The sequence below is a fragment of the Cricetulus griseus genome, chromosome X (assembly GCF_003668045.3).
Source record: "Cricetulus griseus strain 17A/GY chromosome X, alternate assembly CriGri-PICRH-1.0, whole genome shotgun sequence".
Taxonomy (NCBI): Eukaryota; Metazoa; Chordata; class Mammalia; order Rodentia; family Cricetidae; genus Cricetulus; species Cricetulus griseus.
In genome coordinates, this window is record NC_048604.1 from 105,766,681 (window position 1) to 105,772,680 (window position 6,000).

At 42.7% G+C, this 6,000-nt stretch overlaps 1 pseudogene; it reads left to right on the forward strand.

Annotated features, from left to right (window-relative positions):
• The first annotated feature begins 4,822 nt into the window (after positions 1 to 4,822).
• Positions 4,823 to 5,481, forward strand: LOC100751017 (annotated as a pseudogene).
• Positions 5,482 to 6,000: the final 519 nt, after the last annotated feature.

Genomic DNA, 6,000 nt, shown 5'->3' on the forward strand with positions numbered 1-6,000 from the left:
AGACAGTTCTATAACTATGTGGCTTGCCAAGTTTGCCCTAAATGTTCATCCCAAGCTATATGACTCCCAATAGGTGATATATTTGGTGAGTTTTGATGAGGCTGTTAAAACTGTAATCCTATACTGACAACAGCAGAACAATAAGATATGGGTCCCCAAAACTCTGTCAGAACTAAACAGGTGGATCCAGTGTTCAAAAGGAGAGAGACAGAACATCCTGTTATTGTGATGTCTACCTGAGGCTCCCAATGAGACATGGCCTGGCCCCTTCAGCTATCCATGGCCAGATCTAATAGGTCAGTTAAAGGACCACCTAGGCTTGATGTCCCAACACCACAAGGGACATATGGGCAACCAGCACCCCAATGCCCTTCTCGATGGCTCCTTGGACATGGTCTGAGTGGTTTATGAGGGATCAGACAGGCCTGGGCCAAGTAACCCTCCTGATTGCATTTGAAACAGGGTCCCAGAGATTCTCTGGCTTTGGGTGGCCAGGGAGTCTGAGCAGTTGCTATGGCCAGTCAAAAGGCCTTTGCAAGCATCAGGTACTTTTGTTTTGTTTTGTTTATCTCTCCTATGGTATACCATAAAGGCCATTGAAAAGAATTCCACATGTGGAGTCTGGAATCTTTTTCCAAATGTTTAATTTTGGCCCTAATATCTTGCAAATTCTGGGGAAAGTAGGTGATAAGGAATTACTTTCCATCTGGGGGTCTCAGGATACAGATTGGTGTATTGGAAGAGGGCCTTCATGAGGCGGTCTAAGAATTGAGTTGGGTCATGTTTGTCTTGGATTTTTTCATAATTCACCTCTTTAAGGGTGGCCACCCAGGAGGCAAATTACAAAGTGATCCCTAGCAACAATGCCCAGTGGTGTATTGTAATTTCATTACTGGATGGGAAACCTGTTGCTGACAGGGAAGAAAGAGAAACCAGAGAGGCTAGAAAGGAAGAGAAGGGACTTGTGTTGAGGGTTGTTAGTGTGATTGAAAATAGTGGAAGAATCATCTGCTTTGGGCCTCACAACTAGGAGTTGTTTTGCCTTGGATGACTTATGTTATTTGGTCAGTTTTATCAAGATGGGAGTGAGGTCATATGGCAAAGTCCATCCTTTCCAACCCTAGGAAAGATGGCTGTAGGCCATGTGGCTACAGCCATCTCTGTGGACAACACTAGCTAAGGTGGTAGCATGCCACATGTTTCCTTTAAGCTTACCTATATATAGATTTTTAACTATCATTCCTGGTGTTATGAATTTTAAATTAACCCTTTGTACAGATTTACAGGGTTATAATCAAACCCAATATGCTTACAAATCCTGAGGTACGGGAAGTTTACACAATAGTTTTACAAATCTTGAGATTAGATTTATACTTTAGCAAAAGTTTTAGACTTAAACCAAAACCAAGAGCATGAGATGAGTAGCAATATCTTTATTGGAATAGCCCATCCCTTCATTTTGTTTTGCTCTCCTTTCTCTGTCACAAAGCAGATGACTCACCTGATAAGGGACAGAGATTTCGAAAGAAAACTTTAAACAGCATGCTTGGGTCTAGAGAAGAGGAAATCTCAATCTAACACTAGAGCAAGATTTTAATTCAAGTGGGACAGCATAAATCAATAGTCTAATGCCACTCATACTCAAGGATACTTGAATCCCTGTATAACTGCATCTAGTAAGCTGAAAACAAGGAAGGCCTGGAGACAGGAAATTTTTGAGTCCTGGATATAGACAAAGGATGCTGCTGGAAGGAGTTGAAAGATGCACCCGCTAGTGAAGAGTGTGTGCAGAGTGAGTACATGTTGTTGTGGCTTACTCCTTTGCTTTCTCCCCTGCTTGCTAGGTCTCCCACCTAGCTCCCACTTTGCAACAAACTTACAGATCCATCTATGGTTACTTAAAAGACAGAATATTTACGGTGTGTTGGTGCAGACTAGACAAAAAACAAACAGAGCTAGGCACAGAGAAATAGGGAATGGGGACTCTTTCCATTTGCTCGATCACTAACAGTATTTGTAACCATCCCAAATAATTCTAGAATCTAAGGTGTCATTATGTAGCCCTTTGGATTGATTATCTTAGGGGTATTGAAGCCAAATTTTATTGCAAAACTGAATAAATTTAGGGCCCTTCAGGTTGGGTGTCAGTTGGAGATGTTGGAAGTTTCCTAAGAGGCATCCCACGGGGGAATAAGAAGGTATGAAAGCAGGTTGCCATGGCTGAGAGAAAAGGAAAATGTCATTGCAGCCTGTAGTCATGGGCATCTTCAGGACTCAGGGAGGATTGAATGAGGACCAAGCCATTCAGTGGGTTGTCATTACACTCAGCTGGGTTCAAGGGTTCTACATAAGCCAGTAGAGAGATTCCGTGCCTGGTACCAGAACTTTTATAGAAGCCAGAAGGCAAGGATAAAAACTGAGCTCTAGGAGGAAGGTTCTCATCCAGAGGAAAGCATCAGGGAATGGGTTCACAAAAGGAATGAGGGCCCAAAGGAGCTGTGGGATTACAGGAAGCTCATGATGTTCTAAGCTATGAAGTGCTTGAGTAATTTTATAGCTACCATCAATAATGCAAGCAGGCTACCTTATAGGCTCAGTCAAGGCAGGTTCAACCTAAACCTGTGGCTGCCTTTGGTCCTCATACCCTGGTCTTGGATGTCTAATACACTGGATTCTCCTCTGCAAGTGAAAAAGTTCCTTCACCAGAATCCCTTCTTCAGCTCTCTTCAGGAACTCCCATCATACCTTGTGGTTTGTGTCAAGCCCCAGCCTATCTTCATGAGCACTTCAAGTCTATCTTCTCCACTGCAGGTGATGCTACAATTTCCTTAATTGACTCTCCTGACCTCTCAGTGGGTCAAGCCTCATATGATTTGCTTAGACTGATCTAAAGAATCTCAGCCAAAAGAGTCATCACCATCCTCCCCTTCTTGCCTCTGGGAACTAACTTCCTGGAAAAGCTTTCAATCATGTGTTTCCACCGGTCCACAAGGGAGTCTTAAGAAACCTCAACCCCTACCCATAGGGACAGAACTTCTCCAAAAGGCCATTCTTCCCAAGCCTCCACCAAAAATTTCACCACCTGGGGACAAAGTAGTCAAACAATGAATCTATGGGGCCATCTCACTCAAAAACTACACTCTTGTCATCTCTATACTCCTAGATTTAGTTATAGCCCCATTCATTGAGTATGAACTTTGTCTAATAAGCTTCAAAGAATCTCATCCATCCTATTTATAGTGAATCTTTCTACCTACAAATATCTGAATTTACAGTGGGTCTTCTTACTTCAAATAATTAGATCAATAACAAAACACCCTCAGATAAACCTAACAGTCTTAGTTGGCTTTTCTATTGCTGTGAAGAGACATCATGGCAATGGCACCTCTTATAAAGGAAAATGTTTGATTGGGAAAAGCTTATGATACCAGGAGTTTAGTCCATTATCATCAACTATATTGGAAGACCCAGGGCCTGCTGTGGTAGGCTTTCAGGGCTTTTATGGAGCTATATTGTCCTAGCTGTTAATGGTTGTGTTTTAATGCTGATGTCTAGTCATCTGGGGATTAGGAAGAGTGTAATTCTAGGTGCTGATATCTGGTCTTGCTTATAAGTTTTGTTCCTTGGTTTCTGTTACCCTTTCGGGCTCTTAGAAGAGCATACTGGTTGTGTGTATCCTGTATAAAATTCTTCTGGAACTCTGATAGGTTGACTACTTGGGTCTTCTGGTATTGGTAGTTGATATTTGGGAAAATGAATGGACTAGGGTTGGATGAGAGGGTCCAAAGGAAAAAGAAAAGCAGTGTGTTGTACTAGGAACTGTTTAGTCCACTGGGAATGGAAGAATAGGGCAAGGAGAAGCCACAGCATAAGGTTTGCTACAGAGATGGAGATAGGACTGCGGGATTATATTTGGAGGAGCTGAGGGAGTGTTGAAGATCTACAGTCAGCCTACTTCCCTGGCCTGAGTGTCCTATGGGTGTCTAGGTAATGCCTTCTGATGTTGGGGACTGATAAAGAGCAGTGAGTTGGGGGGGGGGGTTGGAGGAGAATACATGTATGATCAACTGCAGATAGGACCAGGCGAAGGAAGGCTACATGAGGTGTTCTTCAGGAGCAATGGGGGATGAGTCTGTGATTTGGATTTAGAGGAGTAGATGTAGAGGTGAATAGCTACAGTCAACCTCCCTACCTCCCAGAGAAGAATGCACAAGTCTACCCTTAAAAATGTGTGCACTGGCTGGGCAATGGTGGCACATGCCTTTAATCCCAGCACTCAGGAGGCAGAGGCAGGTGATCTCTGTGAGTTCCAGGCCAGCCTGGTCTCCAGAGCAAGTGCCTGGATAGGCTCCAAAGCTACACAGAGAAAACCTGTCTCAAAAAACCAAATAAAATAAAAATGTGTGCACTGATATTCTATTTCAGGCATGTTCAGATCTGTATGAGTAATTCCATGTATATTGTGGTTAACACACATTAGTTTCTGCTGCAGTTGTAATACATCAGCATTTGCAAAGATGTCACTGTCTAGTGTTTGAGGTCTAGATAAAAATAATTTGTTAGTTTTTTTGATGTTTAGTGACATTGTAGTGTATCCTTGTGTGCTTCTACCTAATACTTCCAAGATTACTGATATTGTAGATCTTGAGACCTGCTCTCATATTGCATTACTGTGCATTTCTATCTGTGTACTGCTGTAACCAGTCATCCATGCATGCTCTTTTACAAAAATATCCATGACCAGGCTGCTCTTGGCGATTTTCGCTGTTACTGGCTTTTTCAGAAGCTTATTGTTCACAGCCCGAGACGCTGCTTTTTTTTTTTTTTTCCGGGTTCCGAGCCATTCTGGATGCTTTAGGCTGCCAGATGTCTGATCTCTGGATAACTGAGGCGTTTCTGTACATGGATTATCTGTGTTTTCAAGCACGTTGCTGCAAGGGACCACCGCCTGCATGCCCTGAATATGATTAGGTTTGCATAGGTCTCACAGGCTCTGGGAAGAGCAGCCTATTGTCCAGGCTCTGCAGCGAAAGCGCGGACAACGTTGTGTCAACCACAGATTTTAGTATAAAGGCAGTGCCATTCCAGAATACCATCTTGAATGTAAAAGAACTTGGAGGAGCTGATAATATCAGGAAATACTGGAGCGGATACTACCAAGGATCTCAAGGAGTAATATTCGTATTAGACAGTGCCTCTTCAGAGGATGATTTAGAAACGGCTAGAAATGAACTTCACTCAGCTCTTCAGCACCCACAGTTATGCACTTTACCCATTTTAATATTGGCCAATCATCAAGACCAGCCGGCAACTCACTCAGTACAAGAGATCAAAAAATATTTTGAACTTGAACCACTTGCACGTGGAAAACGCTGGATTCTGCAGCCCTGCTCGTTAGATGACATGAACGCACTGAAAGACAGCTTCTCCCAGCTCATAAACTTGTTAGAAGAAAAAGACCTGGAGGCAGTGAGAAAGTGAAATCTGACACAAAAGTTCCCCAAAAGCTTTGAACCCATCATGTTAGTTTCCCATTCTAATTTCATGTTGGTGTCAAGATTGTCATGGCTTCAGTATGTTTTCCTCTCGCTATTTCAGACTTTCATCTCTCTGTTAAAATGACTTTTCTGTAAGTCAGGTGAATTATCATCGGCATTAATGTCAAGTACACACTACTGAGGGAGAATTCATTCTCTGTTTACCACTAATTATGTTCCCCAAATGTTTCTTCCTTTGTGGGTCTAAGACTCTCTTCCATACCTTGTGCTAAAATGGATGGAACTCACAGCTCATGGAAATGAAGCCCCTTCTGAAGAGCTCAGAGACTCACGTGCATCTTCACTAACTGTCCCCAGGCTTGAGCTTAGAGGATTGTAACTGAGACTCCCCATGGTGTGTGTGCTATTTCCATTTCCATGATCTCCTAGGGGGTTGAGTTTTTTACATTTCATTTTATCTTGTCTGTTTTTCATATTTGTGTGTGTGTGTGTGTGTGTGTGT